A 23,128-nucleotide genomic window follows, 5' to 3' on the forward strand; every position below is an offset into this window, starting at 1 on the left:
TATTAATTTTCGATTTTGATTATTGCAAGTATTGATTTTCATTGGAATTGAAATTGTTTGTACATACTATGAGTTAGCCTTAGTTTCCCACTTGAGATTAAATATGAAAATTATGTATTGTCCCCGAGTTTTCATTTTGAAAAAACTACATTTTTTTTAAATTAGATATAAGGGGATACAATACTAATAATTTAAATGTATTGAATCTTGAATTGTCCGATTGGACAGTTTAAGAAGATTAATCAATTTCTAGTAATTTCTTAGTGCATATATATTTTAAAATACATATCTTAAAATTCTTGAATATTTTTCAATTGTGTTTTGTATTGATCTTCGGGTGCATATTTGATTGTGGTTTATAATCACTTTCATTTCGTGTATCCTGAAGGCCAGTACGAAATGCTGGCAAAATTTCGTGAAATTTAAGATATGTATTTTAAAAGTAATATGTACCAATAAAATAAAGGAAGTGAATCTTCTTAAATGGGATAGGGTCACACCTTGATTACGACATGAGCATTGATTCAAAGATTACTGAAATTGTTCACGCAATTTCAGTATGGTTCAAGATTGGATTAATTTACCACGTATTAACGTGAGTATGAGAATGAAGTAGAAGAATTTATAAAATTTGTGCAATGTTATGAAGGAGAAGTGATGATGAGGTGAAGTTCAGGTGTCCTTGTGTCAACTGTTTGAATGGAAGAAAATTGAATGCAACTCAAGTTAGAGAACATCTTATTTGTGATGGTTTCCTTAGAAGTTATACAATATGGACATGGCACGGCGAATTAATACACATTCCAACTGTTTCTCGAATTGAACATCTTGTCGATTCCTCCATGAAAGAGCGATAGGAAGAGCGATGTGAAGAGTGAGTAGAAGAAGACAATATGGAGGACATGATACGGGATGTTGGCACAGAAGCTTTTGCACAAGCGCATGTGTATGAGACAATGTCTGTTGATTCGGAAACTTCGTTGTATGTTGGTTCAACTAAGTTCACGTGATTATCAGCGGTTTTAAGACTTATGAATTTGAAAGCGACCAATGGTTGGACAGATAAAAGCTTCACAGAATTGCTCGTGCTCTTGAATGAAATGTTTCCCGAAGGAAATACTCTACCCACTCAAAACTATGACACCAAGAAAATTCTTTGTCCGATGGGTATGAAGTATAAAAGGATACATGCATGTCCTAATGATTGCATATTATACAGTAAAGAATTTGAAGATTTGAAAAAATGTCCAAAGTGTGGGTCATCACAGTACAAGCAGAAAAGAAACAGTGAAGATAAAGGTCAAATAGAGAAGGAAGGATCTACTTTGAAAGTAGTCTAGTACCTTCCAATCGTGCCCAGACTTAAGCGTTTGTTTGCAAATCCTAAAGACGCTAAAAACCTTAGATGGCATGCAGCTGAGAGAAGATGTGACGGATCCCTTCGCCATCCAGCCGATTCAATGCAATGGAAAAATATTGATCAAGAATTTTCCAAGTTCGGTGAAGAATGTAGAAATATTCGTTTTCGCTTAGCTACCGATGGAATGAATCCATTTGGTAATTTAAGTACAAACCACAGTTGTTAGCCCGTTATATTATTCATTTACAACTTATCTCCTGGACTCTGCATGAAGAGAAAATACATGTTGTCTATGATGATATCTGGTTCAAAGCATCCTGGAAATGACATAAATGTATATCTCAATCCTCTAGTTGAAGACTTGAAGTTGTTATGGGTTGATGGTGTTGAAGTATTTGATGTTGTTACTTCTAAAACTTTCATGATGCATGCAATGTTATTTTGCACCATTAATGACTTTCCAGCTTATGGTAATTTATCAGGGTACAGTGTCAAGGGTCATAAAGCATGTCCTATATGTGAAGAAAACACAACATCTCATCAGTTGAAAAATGGAAGGAAGATCGTGTATCTGCGCCATCAAAGGTTTTTACAAGCTAATCATCCTTCGAAGGATAAAGAAAGCATTCAATGGACATCAAGAGAATGACAAAGCACCAACTCCATTAACTAACATTCAAATTCATGAAAAAGTTAATGAAGTACATCATGTATTTGGTAAAACGTCCAAGAAGTCATCTGCATCGAGCCCTTGGAAGAAAAAATCAATATTCTTTGACCTTCCATATTGGTCGAAGTTAGAAGTTAGGCATTGCATAAATGTCATGCATGTAGAGAAGAATGTCTGTGATATCTTGATTGGTACACTACTTAACATTCAGGGAAAGACAAAAGATGGAGTAAATGCTCGTTTGGATTTGGTTGAAATGAAGATCCGAGAAGACTTGGCACCAAGGGAGGTTGTTGGCCTAAAGTCTCACGATTGCCACATCTTAATGCAACAATTGTTACCTGTAGCTATTCGTGGAATTTTACCCAAAAATGTTAGACAAACTATAACGCATTTGTGTGCATTCTTCTCTTCAATTTGTAGCAAAGTAATTGATCCTTTAAAGTTAGATGAACTTCAAGCCGAAATTGTTATCATCATGTGTCAGCTATAGATGTTTTTCCCTCCATCATTTTTTGACATCATGGTACATTTACTTGTTCATCTGGTGAGAGAAATCAAGTTTTGTGGACTAGTATACTTAAGATGGATGTATCCCATTGAACGTTACATGAAGATTTTGAAAGAGTATGTGAAAAATCAATATCGTCCAGAAGCTTCAATGATCGAAAGGTATATTACTGAAGAAAGTGTCGAGTTTTGTTCATATTACATGGCAAAAGCAAAACCGATAGGAGTTCCTCACAGATCATGGTTGAACATGTGTTCTATAAGTAACAACATTTGAGGTGTGAGTGTGGTTACCAAAGATCGTGAAGAGTTGATGCAAGCACACCTATACATATTGAACAACACAAATGAGGTAATGCCTTACTTATCTGCACACAAAGTCATTGTGAAAGAGAACAATCCAAGACAATCAGAGAAATGGAATTTGATGGAGCATAATAGAACATTCATGCCTTGGTTTAAATATGAGGTTTTGAAAGATTCGCAATGTTTTGAGACTTTGATGTGGTTAGCGAATGGGTTGAAATTTGATGTCATCTGTTGTACAAATTATGAAATCAATAATTGCACATTCTATACAAAGGCTCTGGATGATAAAAGCACAATACAAAATAGTGGAGTCATTCTTGAAGTTGAGTCGCTACAATTTTCTACATCTAAAGATCAAAATCTCGTAGTAGGATCAATGACATACTATGGTGTAATACAAGAGATATGGGAGGTTGATTATACCATGTTTACTATTCCACTGTTCAAATGTAAGTGGATTAACAATAAGAGTGGTGTCAAAATAGATGAATTAGGAATGACTCTAGTGGATTTTTGAAAGGTGGGTTATCGAGATGAGCCATTTATCATGGCACAACAAGCATATCAGGTTTTCTATGTTAAAGATCCCGCGTCTAAACATTGGTTTGTCGCTCTTCATGGAAAAAAAACAGATTGGTCCTAATGAAGAGAATATGAGTGATCTTAATATTGCTGTCACCCACCCATTTAGAAGAACGATAAATGTTGATGAAATCCATCTAGTTGATGATGTACATGACCAATCAATAACTTTATGTAAGAATTTCATATTCTTGTTAAAATTTAGGTGTTTTGTTAAATAATGTTTTATATATTATTTTATATGTTGCTTATTAATGTTTTTTTATGTTTTTATTTCACAGATACATGGTTGAACATTATACTTCATTAGAGGATGAAACACCTACTAAGAGACCCACCAGAGGAGCCACTAGGTTCAGAGAGCTCTTAATTAGAAAAGCTAAAGGTCAGAAAACACATGTTGATATTAACGTCGACACTGGAATGCCTAGTGGTCGTTATGCGGTTGTCTTCAAAAGCTATTTAGGAATGTTGGCACGAGAGAGAATATCAATCCTTACGCCATCTTTTGATCATGTCACTAAAGTTGATCGGGAAATGATATGGAAAGATTTATTGGTAACTAATATTAATGTTATTATCATTATACTTTGATTTTGTTGATAATATGATAAATATTGTTGATGATATTTTCTATATTGCAGCTAACATTTGATATTCCAAATGTGGCGACGATTAAACAAAAATGTTTGTCATCGGTGGCTGAGAAATTTCGTGGTTTTAAGACCAAGTTGACGTCTAGGTATGTCTTTGGATCAAAAAGAATGAAAATCCATTGTTGAAATACACTTGGATTGATGAAGACACATGACGTCAGTTTCTTGAGCTTCGGGCATCTGAGGGATGATAGGAATGTTTATTTGAAATCATCAATAACACAATTGATAGTTATGAAAAATTTTAAGTAATTCATAAAGTGGGTTTTATATGTTACAGGTAAAGAGAAAAAAAAGCTAAAAGCATAAGTTCTCAAAATAAAAACCCACACATATTATCTCATGGTGGGTATAGAAAACTTGAAGAGAAGATAATGTCAAAAAAGAAAAATATCAGCCCCCACCTTCTGAGGGTGAAGATACTGAGCCTCCTTCACCACCATCACGTCATCAAAAGTTGAAGTTAGCCCGTTTACGCTCATCGGGCAACTACACTTCTGAATCTGCATGAGAAATCTCTGAGAAAATTGTAAGATACAATTCTTATCTAAATAGCTCATTCATGTTTTATATTGTATTTTTTTATAAATTTTTTTGTTACATTGTAGGATTCGTTGGTTGAGAGGACCTCCCAAGGAGGATTCATTCCAGAAGGTCGTCATCACATACTTGCTGTTGCAATTGGACGGCCTGAGCATCTTGAACGTTTGCGTGGTGCTGGATCAGGAGTCGGCATACGCCAATTTTTTGGTTCCTCCTCTCGTCAGTCTTCATGCAGTCATGGTGTTGATTATGAACAAAGAATGAAGGAAATAATCACGACACAGGTGAGAGAAGAACTTATGCACCAATTTGAGCATTATGGCATTCATTCTCTAGTGGATCCTCCGCCATAACTAGACCCATTTGTGCCTCCCACGGGTAAATTTGTTTTCTATAAGTTATGAATTGAATAAATGATATTTAATAAAGTAATTGAATAACATTAATAAATCGTTGACTCTAACAGGTAGAAGCGGAAAAGGGACTTATTCAGCTCCACCGAGGATGACATGGATGACACTCATCCATGTCAGCTATATATTTGGGATGGTACAGAGAAGACACTAGTGACTCGTGGAAAAGTATTTGAGGCAGCCACAATTCTTCATGGCATGGAGTTATTAGAGGATGGGGTTAAGGTCACGGTAGAAGAGGTTCTCATGCCGTTTGCTTTAGTTGTTGTGCCACCAGATGAGGTGTATACTATGGCACAGGCATTCCAATGTTTCCTCGCTTGGCCTAGAGATTTGGTTGTTGTTGAACCCCCGGTACAGACTCTTAAACCCATAAATATACTACATTTTTAAGTTTACATGTTTATTATATTCAAACTTAAATTATATTCCATTTTAACTGAAATTGCATCAATATAGGAAAAACCTCAATCAAAGAAGATTTTTCTTTCTTAGGACGATCCTCTTGGTGCATTGCTCCAACTTGCAGAAATCATAGCTGATAAGCCGATGCAGGTTCCTTGGGATGCTAACATTTTTGGGAGAGATCTAGACATCCCACTTTACTTGCATTCCCAAGATGTCTTGGAGCTTGCACGGGGACAAGAGGAACTGAATATTACCATTATTCAGTTATGGATGATGTAAGTCTTTCAGTCATTATATATAGTTATATGATATATTTATATATTTACTTATATCAAATCAATTTTATGTTTAGGTATTTGTCTGGTGTCACTGAAACTATGGGACTAAATGATGTATATGGGTTTGTAGACCCCCAACTCACTCATGAAAGCAACAAGTTTGATGACATCCAATTATATGTGACTGGATGCTTTCAACGTGGAAAAGAAATTTTTTTTGTCCCTTATGTTGCTGGGTAAGTCATTTTTGTTAACTTATGAATATAATCTGTCATTTTAATGCATAACAATGAATTTATTTTCTTCTCAGACGTCATTGACAATTACTTATGGTTTCCCTAAGGGAGAACCTTGCTGTGTGGTTTTGCTCTTTGCACCGCCCTTCCCCCAACCATCTTAGACAAGTGATAGATTGGTAAGAAACATAATCTCAATCTTATGAAAATGACATGTTATATAAAAGTATCCTAACTTATTGCCTTTATCATAGTTCAATTATTGGACATAGCATGTTGTTAGGGAGATTAACGGCTAAGGCAAAATGTCTTGCATGGTGTTCCCTCCAGGTTTGATATTTCTATCCATATATTTATAATTGTTTGATTTGATTTTCTTCATTAATTGATTTTAATTTTGTTGATATAATGTAATGTAATAGACAAACTGGCTCATATGAGTGCGGTTACTATATAATGCAATGGATGACAACAATTGTGCGTGCTCATATTACAACTAATTGGGAAACGATAATATATTTTTGAATTAAAACAATTACTTTGCAATATTCTAAAGTTTGGTATACTAAAGTTGTCTTTCTATATACTAACTTAACTTAATGTCTTATTTTGCAGACATTGAAGAGTCTTTTGCCAATTCCCACGAAGTCCATAAATTTTGGTAGGATAGCATGTGAAAAATTCATAATTCAAATGTATAATAGTATTTATTAGGATATATGCATTTGGATTGTGTATATTTCAATTATCTTTTAAATGTTTTTGGAATGTGGATGTTTGAGAAAATATTTTGTTCTAGTTTGTGCTGCTCCGTGAAAAAAAATATGCAGGTTTAAATGTGGGAATCATAATAAAACAAAAAATTTATTTAAAAAAAAAGCAGCAGAATAGGCCTCGGTTATTACCAAGATCGAAGCAAAAATGCACCCTATGGCCTCGGTTTTTACCATAACCGAGGCCAAAGAGTCTGCGAAAATTTTAATTAAAAAAAATTAGGTTAAATTACCCTTTTGGTCCCTCTATTTGTCATGAAATTTCATTTTGGTCCTCGCGTTTTTCGTTGTCTCAATTTGGGCCTCATTTTCTTAAAAATGACTCAATTTGGTCCTCACCGTTAACTTTGATCAGACGGTGTTAAAGTCAACACCACGTGCCAATTTCTGGTTTTTTTGATTTTTTTAATATGTTTTTTATTTTTTTTTTAATTTTTAAATTTTTTTTAATATTTTTTTAAAATTTTTTTTAAAATTTTTTCTTTTTGACACGTGTCACTTCACGGTCGTGCCACGTGTCAAAGTGACTCAATTTGGTCCCTATATTTGTTTTTAGTTTCAATTTAGTCCCTAAATTTATGTGTGACAAGTTATTTGATTTTTAATCTTTACCAAGTTTGTATAATATGATACACTTGATGTCTTTATATATGATGACAAAATTGTTAATTTTTGAAATTAAGTTTGGGGTTTAACTTTGTTTAATAATAAAACTAAAAAAAATTTATTTAAAAATATTTCTATAAATATTTAATAAAAATGTCAATTTTATTAAGAATATCATCATAAGTTGTATACAAAGATTAAATTGAGTCTCAATCTAAGGAGGGACAATATTGCTACATTTTTACAAAAATTGGGACTAAATTGAAACTAAAAACAAATATAGGGACCAAATTCAGTCACTTTGACACGTGGCACAACGGTGAAATGATACGTGTCAAAAATTAAAAAAAAAATTTCAAAAAATTCAAAAAAAAAATTCAAAAAATATTAAAAAAATTCAAAAAAACCAGAAATTGACACGTGGCATTGACTTTAACACCGTCTGGTCAAAGTTAACGGTGAGGACCAAATTGAGTCATTTTTAAGAAAATGAGGACTAAATTGAGACAACGAAAAACGCGAGGACCAAAATGAAATTTCATGACAAATAGAGGGACCAAAAGGGTAATTTAACCAAAAAATTATTTAAAACCTATGGCTTCGATTCTACTTGACCCGTGGCAGAAAAAGTATTATATGGCACCAGTTTGTTAACAACCGAAGCATAAAAGGGGGCATATGGCCTCGGGTAACAACCGAGGCCAAAAGGGGGTACCTTTTGGTCTTGTCCCAATATGCCTCGGTTCCAGAGCCGAGGCAAAATGACGAAAATAATCGGGGAAAAAAGCCTTTACTGCACTGACGCTGATTATATTTTTAAAATATTTTAATATTATGTACAAAAAAGGACATTTGTTTAGGGTTATGGAAACAATGAAAATTATTCTAACACCCCCAAAATAGAGAAAGTTCTATTTACAAGTTGAATACATCATATATATTGTTATTGTTGTTAGAATTAATTGACGAATTAATTTTTTTATGTGACTCATTTGAAATATTATGATGAGTCTAATTGTGATTTAATAAAATATAATGACCTATTGGTTATTAATAAAATAAAATAAAGCTTAGTCCAACTTGATGGACATTGGCTTAAAAAAGGATATTAGGGTTCTGTATCTGGTCATAAGATTCTCTCACAATAAGCTATCAAGAAAGAGAGTGTGAGAGGAGTAACGAAGGCAAAGAGATAGATTGGGGAAAGGAGGTTGAAGAATAGAGATTGAAGAACGCATTACTATTGGGTCTCTCATGGACCAGGTTAGTATCCTGTTATGATTTATGTACATGAATGTGTGATTCTGTGCGTAAATGTGTGATTATCTGCGTGAACATGTGAGAATCATGAATCTTAAGATCCTACAGTAGTTTTTTATAATGAAGTATTATTGCATGGAAACTACAAAATAATTTACACTTATGTGTAAAATCAACTATACTACGTAAAGATTTCCAAAGGTTGTTATTGTTCTCTCCAGTCCAAAATGAGGGTTAATATACCTCGAGTATTATGCTACTTATGCCATGATTATGATTCCTTACTTGGATGGACTTGATCCATATGATTATTTATCTTAATTAAAATTAAACATTAATTAAAATTTAATTAAACTTAATATAATAAAATATAAATTTAATTTTAATTTTAATTTTAATATTTTTCAAAAAACGCGTATCCGTAAGCACGGGTAGCCTTTTTCCAAAATAGTCAAAGATGTTAGATCCTTCTTTGGGCATAGAGGCTATAATAGAAGGTTCATCAAGGATCTTAGTACGATTGCCCCCTTTCAAGTCTATTAAGGATGGAAGTGAACTTCGACTTTTTGATAATTCCTACAAGCAAGCATTTCTGGAGCTGAGAAGAAGATTAATCGAGGCACCCATTGTTAAACCTCCAAACTGGAGTAGGCCATTTGAATTAATGTGTGATGCCTTAGATTTTGCTCTTGGAGCTGTTCTAGTACAATGGATTAATAAATTTCCTCATGTGATTTCATATGCTTCTAGGACACTCAATGTGGCACAAAGTCATTATACCACTGTAATGATTTGATAAATGCGAGTAGTGGGAACCTTTATAGCATTTAATGGCGAGGTTTGTGATGTGGAATAATATTAGCTCAAGTGGTTGAGAGTACTTGGTGATATGAGAGGACTTGAGTTTAAGTCTTGTGTATGCCAATTGTGTGCTAACTTAATTGTCTATTTTTTTAATAATATACATGATCATGATGAGTGATAATTGGATGTGTCTCAAAACCTACTTATGCGAAATAAGTTCCTTTTTGGCACGACTGTGAAGGACCAGAAACCCTAGCCATCTTAAGGGGCAGATGGAAGGGTTGGAAAAACTATCTAGTAATGGTTTTGAATGACAATTAAAACAATTTTTGAATGCAATCCCGTTTTCTAGTCATTAAGACTAATTAAAGTGTAGGTTTTGAGACTACCATATTGTGTAGGTTTTGAGACTACCATATTGTGAGGACTGTGGAGAGTGAGTTTTGGACACTAATTAGAGAGAGTATCAAAAGCTTAGAAAAAATTTGGACAGGAGACAAGGGCTGGATCAATTGTCGTGCAAGAAGGACTATAACAACTCCAAATTTGTGCAAAGATTATTCAAGTTAGGGGAGTTGTACCTCGTACTTAATATTTATTTACGTAATTTTGCATTGTATGATAAGCCTGGATGCCTAGATATGATTTTTCTGGACTATATTGCGTTTTGAAAATTTTTCAAAAATCGCCTGGTGGGCCTTCAAAATCGTTAGGCGACTCATGTTAAAACCAACTAGTTTATGAGTTTCATTAGTGGATATGTGGAATAGGTATTTTCATAAAAAACACACTATTTTTCGTGTTTTCACGCAGCAAGGATCTTCAGGCGCTAGTTTTGTACCATTAGGCGCTAGGTTCTTGACTTTTCACTAGTGCAAAATAAACTTTTTATACCTACATTAATATACCTGTTCAAATCTACCAGGTATAAAACAAGAGGCGGATGACAATTTTGTAAATAATGTGAGATCTTTTATGCCAATTATACTTTCAACCGGTATAAAAATTAATGCGGTGGCATTTTTGCAATATCGAAAAAAACTTTTTATACCAATTATAGCTAAAATTGGTATAATTTCGCATATATATATATATATATATATATATATATATATATATATATATATATATATATATATTTTTTTTTTTTTTCTTTTTAATTTTTAAAAAAGATATTATACTCGTTGAACTTTAACCGGTAGAGAACGTTTCTCGTATCCCATTTATTTCGTTCATTCATTTTCCTTAACACATTCCTCGTTTCGAACATAGTTCATTTTGTCGCTCCCACTTCTCAACCTTCACCGCACGCTCCCACTTCCCAACCTTCACCGTCACTGTGTGAAAAGTCTACGAAGTCATCGTCACCGTGCAAAGTCGCCGCCGTCACCGTGCAAAGTTGCCTCATCACCGTCGCGTGTTGTTTCTGCGCTCTTCGTCTGCTAGCATCACCGTGCGAAGTCGCCCACGAAGTCACTCCTAGTTTGTGTCGCCCTCACTGTCCATCTCTTGTACGCTTTCTCCATCTGAAGGTCAGCATTTGAACCCTAACCACACATTACTGTTGTTTTGTTGAATGAGTGAAATTGGTAGTTGTTCTTTTGCAGGAACAACTAATTAAACAAGTAAGCCTATATGGCATTAAAATATTGTTATTGAGCCCCGAAGTTGAAATGTATTGATTTGTGTGTAGAATTTGTATAATGTTTGTCCATGACTTTTACAGCTACATGTTGGTTTGAATGGTTTTATGTCTATTCTACAGGTGTTAGCATTCTTTGCAGGAGCTCTACTAGAGAAGCAGATAGTTTTTGTCTGTTCTAATTTGGTATGTCTTGTGGCTCAACTTAAGTCAGTAATGATATTGTGAATATTGTTTATTTTCTCTATTCAATTTTATATTAATGCTAATGTTATCTGAGCCATTGGTTGGATACCTGTATATGCCTTTTTCTCTCCCCTGCACTGTTAGAAACAATACTAACTATATTTGTACTTAAGTTACCCTTGCTCTGTTAGTTATATTTAGATTTGAATTATGATGTGCCGACCATTTTGGCCTTGCTGACATGCTCACGCGTTAATGGTCAGCTATTTTGCTACTTATTCTATAATGTACAGACATCATCAGGAGTTATGTTAATTATCTTTGGATCTTGCAAATGTGCATATCCTCTGTTTACAAATTTATTATATCGACATTGAATATGGTTAGCTATATGTGGTTTTGACCCAACCCAATCTTGGACTGGCTGATTTATAGGCTTTAATTGTCAGAAATAAGCATCTCACTTGAATTGTTGACATTTCATAATAATCCTTAATGGAAGCAATTTGATTCTTTTATGACCAGGGAATCCTATCTGCATCAGTTTTATCAGTTATTTCACTAATTAGCCATGTTATGTTATATCATGCATGCAGTGGCAAAGAAATGGGTGATGAAAGGAAAAGTGGGTTTTGAGGTGAATAGAGGAATTTTGGGGAATTTGAGGAAAGGTAAATTATTTCAATTTTATATAAAGAAATGTAGGTAAATATTCAGTCTCACCTCACATCGGTACCTATGTTTATCCCACACAGAGTAAGATGTTATCCTTTGTTAAATAAAATTCAAAGGTTAAATCCAAATTTTGGGCCTTGTAGTTTCCTTTCAATTTCATGACCAAAGTACTTTTATTCTCAAATCAGTGCCTCGGCTTAAACTTAAGTATTTTCAAAACAACTACATTATTTTAACACCATTGTTAGTTAGTTAATTGAGTTTTTCTTTATACAATAATTTTCTTTTACCACCAAGGATGTAAATCAACTAGCACGGGGATGTTCTAGCTTAACCGATAGTCTCAAATTTGAGTCCTACATATGCAACTGCATTAAATACTAAAAGTGATAGCTTTGTTGTCGCAGTGGTCCTACTTAATTCAAACGGGATTACCTTTTGTGGAGTATATCAGTGCTCTATATAAAAAATAGATGTTTCTTTATGTGTTTTTTTCCTATAAGTCATCCTCTACAGATGCTCTGTCATATTCTGGTCAGAGCTCCTACAAATACTCAACTCTACTGATTGTCTTCTTAATATTCATTGGGAACACATCTAGATGATCCTTCTTTTAATGTTAATATATTTAGCAGGGACCAAATTGATTTCGTTTATGATGAAAATGGGGGAAAGAATTACGGGAAATTATTTGTAAGTGTGAGATCAATTTTATAAAGTTAAATTTGAAAATTGATGGAAATTATACGAGTAAAGTTTTCATTTGAGATTTTGACCATTCACGACTGTAACCTTCCACAGATCAGAAATTCACTTTAGAAACATATATGGATTGCCAAAGTTAGGCACAATAAGAAGTGTCATATATGGATTGCCAAATTTAGGTCCCACACTCTGTAGCACTTCACTCGGTCTTTTTGGTCAAACCTTCCAAGGCAGTCCTTTCTAAGACACTGGCAACAAACCGATAACCACCCAAACACTAGGAGAACCCTCCCTTAAAATCTAGCCGTCAAGGGTGAGAACCAAATCCAAGTCACTTAATGATGAAGGATTATCTTGTTCCTTTTTAAGATTATTGAATATGGTGTGAGTTGATTAAGAAAGCTAAGTGAAATCCCCACTGGACATTAAGATAGCAAGCTATCTAGATGTGAAGGTTCCTTTCCCAAAGCTCAAGAGAAGAAGATGATGGATTGATTCAAAATAAAAAGGAAATGGAAAGCACATAAACCATAGAAAACCAAGAACAATTAAAGGAAGAAGAAAACATAAAATGGAAAGGAAAGGAATGGTAAAAATGTGAGAAGCACGCCACTACAAGGCTAGGCTAGAAGCCATGACAACCTAGAAGATGAGTGGATGTGTGCCGCCACTTGCTATGCAAGATAAGGCTTAAAAGTATTCACTCCCTAGGGAGAAAACTCTCACAAATGGTTGAGACACAAGAGTGTTTTTACTTCAAAATCTTCAACCCTTTTACATGTCTAGGAGCACCCCTTATATAGAAGAGTTTAGGGGCCTCTAAGCAAATAAAAGATACCTAAGGATGTCTATACAAAAACCTAACCCTAGCTTCTAGAAAGTAGGTTAAATAAGATTACAAAAATGAGAGACAAAAGAGCTAACTATGGTGTGTGCAAGGCTAATTTCGTTCTAGCATAAAAGGAGACAAAAAATGTGTCTCATATGTCTCCAAAAAGTGGCCATAGTGTGCTAAAAACAAAGGAGACCAAAGGTACATAGGTACACTTGCTTTATGCCTTTTTCTTTATGCTTTATGCCTTTGCTTTACTCTCTCCTCCACATCATTTATGCTCCCCAATCACCATGCGCCACCTAGCATTGATTTCTTATTCCTAATTAACCTACAAAGCAAATAAACATAGATTAGAATGTTGACTTAAGTCAAGTCAACTATAGTCAACAAGTCAAACCTAGTCAAAGGTCAACAAGTCAACTAAAGTTGATTCAACTAAGTCAACTTAGGGAATCAAAAATAACAAACACAAATAAAAGGGATGAAGGATTAGTGAACTTCCTTTCTAAACATGCTTAGTCTTCTTAAGCATGTGCCTCCATCCTTGGTTGGGGTCAATCCTTCATCACTTAATTATTTCGCCAAGCCATTCATACTCCTTAATGCAGGACTGAGGCACCCCATAATACCCAAGTCCCTGTCAGATTTTCTCGAACATTTAACAAAATCTCTCTTTGGCACTTTAATGTTGTTGGTGTGCTGGACTTAGGTGGTCTTGTTCTCTCTTTTTATTCATACTCTCATGTTCTCCCTAGACACTAGTTGGTTGCCTGTGCTGAAGCAAATTTTGCGTTGTTTAAATGGATTTACAAGACCTTTGGCTGTCATTTTCTAATTGGGTCATATTTCTCATTTTAGAAGCAGTTTAGGATTAAAAATTTCTGAAGACAATATAGGCTAGATGAAAAGCATTCTATAGTGCTTTCATCGTTATTATTAAAATTAGTCAACTGATTGTGAAAAAACCTATATCTCTATATATGGATGGATGGTGCATACCTTCGTGATTTTAAAATTTGCTTCAGTTAGAAGTGAAATGTTTGCATCTGATATCTTGACTTTCTTTTTGAATGGGTTGCATTCTTCCTCTGTTGGTTGGTGCATTTCTTAATTGATATTTCCAATCTTGTTAAATTTAACATGTAGACAGATTCCACATATTTTATGATTGCATTATTAATCATAGGAAGCTTGTTATGAGAAATTCTGAAGCTTTACTTCATTAACTTTTTAATATGGCAGGGTTGTTGTTGGCTTTAAAAGCATATCTGACAAGGATCTGAGAGCTCTTGTAGAAGCATTTTTTTTGTAAGGAATGATATTTGTATGTCCCTTTTTGCCTTTCACGAGCATTAATTAATTTGAACGCCCCACATAATTAATTAGAGAATCATGCTGATTCTCCTCCTTATGGCATTGATTACCCAACCGAAAGAGCCACTGGCCGTTTCTCTAATGGCCGGAACATTCCTGACTTCATCAGTTTCGTTTTTAAACTTCTTTTTCTTAATTATTGCTTCAATCTTACTAGTACTAGTATTGTGTTTGTGTGTGTACATGTATAATATAATGTACTAGTTATTGTTCTGATATTTTATTTATGTGTAGGTGAAGCTATTGGCGCGTGCGAATCCACATTGCCATATTTAGATCCCGAGCTCAACGGGGAAAGATTGTTTGTCGGTGCCAACTTTGCTTCTGCTGGAATTGGAATTCTCAATGACACTGGAATCCAGTTTGTAAGTCACATCACTTGCTATTCTGTGTTGAAAATCCATCCAGTTTGTCGGTCCTTACTTCATTCTAGCATCGTATACCAATATGTGTGCATGTGGTTTTTTAGTTTTCACGGAATTACTTGAGTTGTTGAGTGACATGCTTCCTAAAGGTTACACATTGCCAACACGCAATTATGATGCGAAGAAGATATTAGGTCCGATGGGTATGGAGTATCAAAAAATTCATGCATGCCCAAACGATTGTGTCTTGTACAAGAAGGAGTTAGCCATGTTACATCAATGTCCACGATGTGGGGTGTCACAATACAAACAGAAACATAGTGAGTTTGAATTTGATAGTAAGGGTCCTCCAACGAAAGTTTTGTGGTATCATCCTGTAGTTCCACGATTGAAACGTTTATTCAGCAATGCAAATGATGCAAAACTCATGAGATGGCATGCAGATGGACGTACAACAGATGGCCATTTGAGACATCCGGCAGATGGTTTGCAATGGAAGAAAATTGATTCCATGTTCCCAAATTTCTCCAATGATTCAAGGAACATTAGATTTGGACTTGCTACAGATGGAATGAATCCATATGGTAACTTGAGTAGTAAACATAGTTCATGGCCTGTTCTATTAGTGATTTACAATTTACCTCCTTGGTTGTGCATGAAACGCAAATATGTAATGTTATCCTTGATGATTTCAAGTCCAAGACAAACAAGAAACGACATTGATATTTATTTAACCCCATTAGTTGAAGATTTGAAGATGTTATGGGAGGAGGGTGTTGATATGTTTGATGGGTACACTAGTGATTCATTCAAGTTGCATGCCATGTTATTTTGTACAATCAATGATTTTCCAGCATATGGTAATTTAAGTGGATATAGCACTAAGGGTCACAAAGCATGCCCTATATTTGAAGAAGGCACATGTCACCATCAACTACAACATGGAAGGAAAACAATATACCTTGGACATCGAAGATTTCTTAGTACAAACCATCCATATCGTAAATTGAAGAAAGCATTTAATGGGTGTCAAGAAAATGAATTAGCTCCAATGGTTTTAAGTGGGTCACAAGTATATGAGCGTGTGAAAGACATTGGGGTTGTGTTTGGAAAGATGAAAAATAAAGGCACTTCAAGCAACATATGGAAGAAAAGGTCAATTTTCTTTGATCTCCCATATTTGAGGGTTCTTGATGTGAGACATTGTATAGATGTCATGCATGTAGAGAAAAATGTGTGTGATAGTATTATCGGAACACTCATCAATATTCAAGGCAAGACAAAAGATGGTCTAAATGCTCGTTTGGACTTAGTTGAAATGGGTATAAGAGAACAATTAGCTCCACAATCACATGGTAAGCGAACATACTTTCCGCCAGCATGTCACACATTGTCTAAACAAGAGAAGAGAACTTTTTGTGAGATTTTACAAGGTGTGAAAGTTCCACTAGGTTACTCTTCCAATTTTAAAAGACTTGTATCCATGAAAGATCTAAAATTGCTTGGGTTAAAATCTCATGATTGTCATGTATTGATGCAACAACTTCTACCAGTGGCTATTCGAGGCATATTGCCTAAGAATTTTAGATATACCTTAACAAGATTGTGCTTCTTTTTTAATGCAATATATAGTAAGGTTATCGATATTGAGAAGTTGGATCAGTTAGAAAATGAGGCTGTACTCATATTGTGTCAGTTGGAGATGTACTTTCCTCCATCATTCTTTGATATTATGGTCCATCTGATTATTCATTTAGTCCGAGAAGTTAGAATTTGTGGTCCAGTATTCTTACGATGGATGTACCCTACTGAGCGATACATGAAGATATTGAAAGGGTATGTAAAGAATCAATATCGTCCAGAAGCATCAATTGTTGAAAGATATATTACAAAGGAAGCTATTGAGTTTTGTACAGACTACTTATCACAAGTTGAAGCTATAGGGGTACTAAAGTCTCGTTGCCATGGAAGAGGTGATGGTAAAGGTACTCGAAGTGCAAAAGTTATAACTCTGAGTAGAGATGAAGTTCTCCAAGCACATTTATATATATTGAATAACACTAAAGAAGTCATCCCTTATTTAAGTGCTCATAAAGATATTGTGAAGAGAAATAATCCACGAATGTCTCAAAAGTGGGTCATTAATGAGCACAACAAAACGTTTTTGAAGTGGTTCAAACAACAGGTTCAAAATGACAATACAACTTCTGATACATTAAATTGGCTAGCAAGTGAGCCAAACTATGATGTCTTATGCTGGAGTGGGTATGATATAAACAATTATACATTTCATACAAAAGACGAAGATGAAAAAAGCACCACATAGAATAGTGGAGTAATGGTTGTAGCTGAATCAATGCATTTCTCAAGTTCAAAGGATAAATATCCGATTATGGCCTCAATGTGCTACTTTGGTGTAATTGAAGATATTTGGGTAATAGATTACATAAGTTTCAGAGTACCTATTTTTAAATGTAAGTGGGTTGATGGTAATACTGGCGTGAAGACTGATGATCTAGGTTTTACCTTGGTTGACCTAGAAAAGGAAGGTTATACTAAAGAGCCATTCATCATGGCATCTCAAGCAAAACAAGTGTTTTATGTCACTGATCCTGCTAACAAAAGATGGTCAGTGGTTCTCCAAGGCAGAACCATACATTATACTGATTACATTGATGAAATCATACTTGATATTAGCGAAACTCCATCCTTCTCATCAAATATGCCGACCTTGAATGTCGACAATGAAGTAAATGATGTTCATGCCGTACGTGATGACCACAACGAAGGGTTGTGGGAGAACATTCTAACTTGACCCATTTATTTATGCGCTCATAAACTTGTGTGTGGCTTTTCTTCACCCTCTTCATCTTTCTCAGTTCAAGTTCATTGGTACATTTTATCTCTTCTAGTTCATTGTTTTAAAAACTATGATTCATGTGGTTCACTTCATCTTTATTTATTTTATATTCTTCATAGGTAGGTAGGTTGAAAGTTTTGATCTGAAGCCATTACAAACAAGATAACCTAATATCCATTACTTTCAGGTAACTTTTATATTCTACTTTTTCTATATGATTATGTGAATATTCTTTAAAACCCTTTGCATATCATTTTTTATGGGACCTTCCAATGTGAAAGTCTTGTTCTCTCTTTCTTTTAGAATGTTACTGTTATGCTAATGTTACAAGTTTGTCATATTGTGTCCTACTATAATTTACTATTATGAGTCTCGTCTGTGTTTATGCTTCATAGGTTACCCTTTTTTCGTTCAAAGGAGGTTCATGAAGTTAATGAAATAAAATATTGGGAATTAGAATATACGGTTCATGACTTGATGCAGGAAGAGACTACTATGTTCCCCTGTTGTGTTCTTCTCTATCTTTAGTGAAACCAGAAAAGGGTGCACTATGTTATTACCTTGTGTAGCCAAAGATAGCAATCTTTAGGGTTTTTTGATTTGTCTCTAAAAATCATCGTGTGCTCCTGCGAGTTAAGATACCTGCATACATGAATGTTGTTTTGTTTGCACCAATGTTTTGTTCATGGTTTTTCTCAATCTTGTTTCCCATGCACTCATGAAAAAATTGCATAAAAAAATTCCTTTTTACACCTTTTAATTATCTAGGACTAGGATACTTAGCAACTCTTCCTTTCTTTTTACTCACATAACTCTTAATTTACTATTATTTTAATGTTTTTTTTTACATTATTTAACTATAAATACACCTTTTATTATATATATATATATATATATATATATATATATATATATATATATATATATATATATATTTATTTATTTATTTTTTAGTGAAGTAACCACATCAAGAATTGTATATATAACTGTTGACAAAATACCATCTCTGTTAATTATAACCATGTTTAATAAAATGTTAATGATGTGAACTATAGAAAGAGAAAGAAAGAAGTAAAGGAAACTTTTTTTTCAACAGATGATGCAAGCGTAAAAGAAATACAATATTGAAATGATTAAAGTTGTTTTTTATTTACTATAATGTTATTAGTATACACAGTTCTAGATAATGATGAAAATTGATAATTTCTTATATATTTTCATTTTTCTTTTTCCAAAATAATGGTATGATTGGTTGAAAAGAAAGAAATAGTAAAAACACTTGATTTTAAGAAAAAATAAATTGTTCTTTCATTCCTTCATTCTAAACACAAAATAACGTTAATATTGCCAAAAGACTTCCCATGTTTTCTTCACCTGTACTGCTCCTGTAAACCTAAGATCCAAATCTTCTGTTTAGGTTTATCTAAAGGAAACTTTAAGCCTTTAGCTTCTAGATAATTAGAACTAAGCTCAATAAATGTGTGAAATTTGTTTGACATGAAGTGTCTGTGTATGTACTGACTTGTTCATTATACAAGCCTTTGATAGTCTTAGGCATGCATGTGCGTTTATGAAAAGATGAAAGAATAGTTTTTTGAATTATATTATGTGCTGGGGGATCATTTACTGTTATAAATTTCTCATGTACGTCAAACTGTATCATTAAATCACCTTCATTGAATAGGGACATAGAAATTATTTAATAATCTCACTAACAATTATTTATTTGAATAGGGAAATGTCCGGTGACACACCATTTGGTGACCTTCCACCTTCACAAGGTGGGGACAAGATTCATACGTGTACCAAAAAAAATGGTAGGCGTGGAACTAGGTTGAGAGAGTTAACAGTCAGTCGTAATGCGGATCAGAGATTGCCTATCCAGTTTGATATGCAAACTGGTAAAGCTTTGGGAGAAAATAGCACAAAATTCACCAACTATGTGGCCTTGCTTGGTAGAAGCAAGTCATCCATTCTTATAGATGATTGAGACCATGTTCCAGAGACAGTAAAGAATCAGATTTGGCTAAGTGTCCAAGTATGAAATCTTAACTTATATAATTTATTATGTACATATATAACTGATATTTAACATATGTAATCCATTCTTATTATATAGGTCACATATGATGTCCCAAATAGTAATCTATTGAGGAAGAAATGGATTTCATTTGTTGGGGAACGATGGAAGGGTTTTAAGACGGACCTTACAAGTCGTTATATCTATGGTCCCTTAAGTGATAGAAACCCTTGTGAGAAGTATCCATTCCTTGATGGAGACACATGGCAGGCTTTTAAGGAAAGGCGATTAAATCCTGTCTTTCAGATAAATTCATATTATATGTAGGTTTAACTATTTAATTGAACATATTGCTAACATAAATCATTCTTTATACTTTGGTGCTCATAGACTAAGAGGAAAGTTGCACAAGAGATAGCAAACAAGAATGTCCACCCCCATAGATTGTCTCGTGGGGGTTATGATAAATTGGAGCAGAAGATGATGAAAGAGGCATCTGCCTCTAATTCCAGTGGGACTACTGTTACTCATCCTCCTCGCCATGATAAATGGAAAAGAGCTCATCAAAAACCAACAGGGGATTACATATCTGTAGAAACAGAAAGCGTAGCTAGGCGTATTGTAAGTAACTCAAACTAATTTATTTTTAGATGTGTATTAATATATTGTTTTAATCTTAACTTAAAGTTTTTGTTTTGTAGGATGAGCTGGTCGAGCAAAGCACACAAGGATCATTCATTCCACAAGGGCGTGAGGACATATTGGCAGTTGCCATTGGTCGTCCAGAGCATCCTGGACGTGTTCGTGGTGTTGGAAAATTTGTAGGTATCCGTCAATTCTTTGGTCCTCCATCAGCTAATCATAATAAAGCAAATATCAATGAGGAAGTCATCATGTCCATCAAAGAAGAAATGAGAGAACAAATGAGGGATGAAATTAGGGAGGAGATTAAGAAGGAGATGAAGAAAGAGTACTTTGATATGAAGGCACAATTGTTAGCAGACATGAGAGCAGAGTTAGCCTCTCCCTCAGCCTAACCTTGTAATCCTCCTCAACAACCTTCTCTTATTTGTGTAAGCACAAAGGGGAGTTGTGATGTTCCTCTTGAAGAGGCTTCTCTCACTGTTGATGCAGATTACGAGCTGTTCATTGATGATCTCTTACAGTCCTTGGTGGCTTTAGGTAATTTGTCTAATTATATTGTTTTGCATGTATTTGTTTTAGCCTAATTATATTGTCTTATTTATTTTACAAATATTATTTGGTTACCTTAGGTAAAATGTATGCATTGGGGTCAACCATACACCATGCAACCATTGCAGATGATATGATGAGAGTAGTGGTTGTAGATGTTCGAGATGCTACTGCTCGAGTCCCAGTGCCCACTCAAGAGGTTAAGACAGTGGGGCAGGCCCCTGGAAATTTTATCCTTTGGCCAATTAGATTAGCAAAAGTAATTGCAAAGGAGGTAATTGTCCTTACTTGTTTTAATTATGCATTTATTTACATCGGTGTATACTAATGTTATTTATTACTTTAAATATGAATAGCAGATTAAAGTACAAGAAAAGGAAGATGTGAATGAATCATTACCACAACAGACAATTCTAGAACGAATTGGTGCAATGGCAGCGACTATCGCCTTGCAACCTATACAATTAGAAATGCCTCCCTAAGCCACAAATAGGACCTTCAACACCCCTTTCTTTATATGTCAAAAGGATATTTTTGAAGTTCTCTCTGGCACTGATATGTTATGTATATCAGTAATACAACTTTGGTTGTTCTAAGTAAACTTTTATTACTTTTATGAAGTTTGAATATATTCAATATGTTATTCTTATATTATTTATTTTCAATGTTTAAGGTATTTACATCGTAGATGCACTGAGAAGAAGAATGATCACATATATGGATTTATTGATCCTATTGCCATTCAAGGCGTTGGGAATAAAAGTGAAGAGGTTCTGAAGTACCTATTAAAGGCATTTGATGTTGGGAAAAAAGAAGTGTACTTAGCGCCTTATTTGCAACAGTAAGAATGTCTTTTATACATTAAATTATATTTATGTAAAACTTAATTGTATATAATGATATTTGAATCTGTAGGGGTCATTGGCAGTTGCTGGTAATTCTTCCTCAGAAGTTTGTTGTGGTTCTTTTGTGTTCATTACACAAGAAGCCTAACACTTTGAAAATTAAAAGTACTTTACAAGCGTAAGTTTTTTTTTATTAACTTATTTTTTGTGTTATATAATTTAATTTTACTAAGTTCCATATTAGGCACAATTTCAATATACATTAAATTTTACAGAGGGGTTGAGGCTCATTCTAGGTTGCAGGGACAACAAATCACTTCTAGAAAGAAGTTGCAATTCATTGCGCCAACTGTAAGTAGTTAATCTTCAAACTGTTGAAATACAATTATCAAATTTATGATATTATATGAATTTAACTTGTAGTGCTCACGTCAACCGGGAAGCTATGAGTGTGGATATTATACCATGAGGCACATGCATAGAATCATATCCGCAAACATTGTTGACTCATGGGATATGGTAATATGTACAATTTATAAATCACATCTTAAGTATTTATTACTAAAAGATTGTTGACTCAACTATTCATTGTGTAGATTTTCAATGACACATCTCCAATGGATTAAGGAGTCTTGAAGGAAGTTCGTGAGCTGTGGGCTTCGTTTCTTTTAAGTGTTTATATAAGATGATGTTAGGTGTTTTATGACTTATATAGTAATTCATTTTGGAGTAGTATTATATTTCATATAAACACTAGATTCTATTTCATGTAAATAATAGATTGAATGAGATTTATTTTCTGGATGTTTTGGGTAATTATATACACTATATAAGATGATGTTAGGTGTTTTATGACTTATATAGTAATTCTCTTTGGAGTAGTATATATATTTCATATAAACATTAGATTCTATTTCATGTAAATATTAGATTGAATGAGATTTGTTTTCTGGATGTTTTGGGTAATTATATACAAATTTTGTATGTGGTAAGAAGCACAAACGAATGTTTCATAAAAA

At 34.0% G+C, this 23,128-nt stretch overlaps 2 pseudogenes; both read left to right on the top strand.

The window, feature by feature from the left end:
• Positions 1-5,241: 5,241 nt before the first annotated feature.
• LOC146882404 (uncharacterized) lies at positions 5,242-18,005 on the top strand (annotated as a pseudogene).
• Positions 18,006-19,788: 1,783 nt separating this feature from the next.
• Positions 19,789-22,798, top strand: LOC114166320 (uncharacterized; annotated as a pseudogene).
• Positions 22,799-23,128: the final 330 nt, after the last annotated feature.

Source organism: Vigna unguiculata, chromosome 10 (assembly GCF_037176805.1).
Source record: "Vigna unguiculata cultivar grain cowpea cultivar isolate G323 ecotype 2 chromosome 10, ASM3717680v1, whole genome shotgun sequence".
NCBI classification, from domain to species: Eukaryota; Viridiplantae; Streptophyta; class Magnoliopsida; order Fabales; family Fabaceae; genus Vigna; species Vigna unguiculata.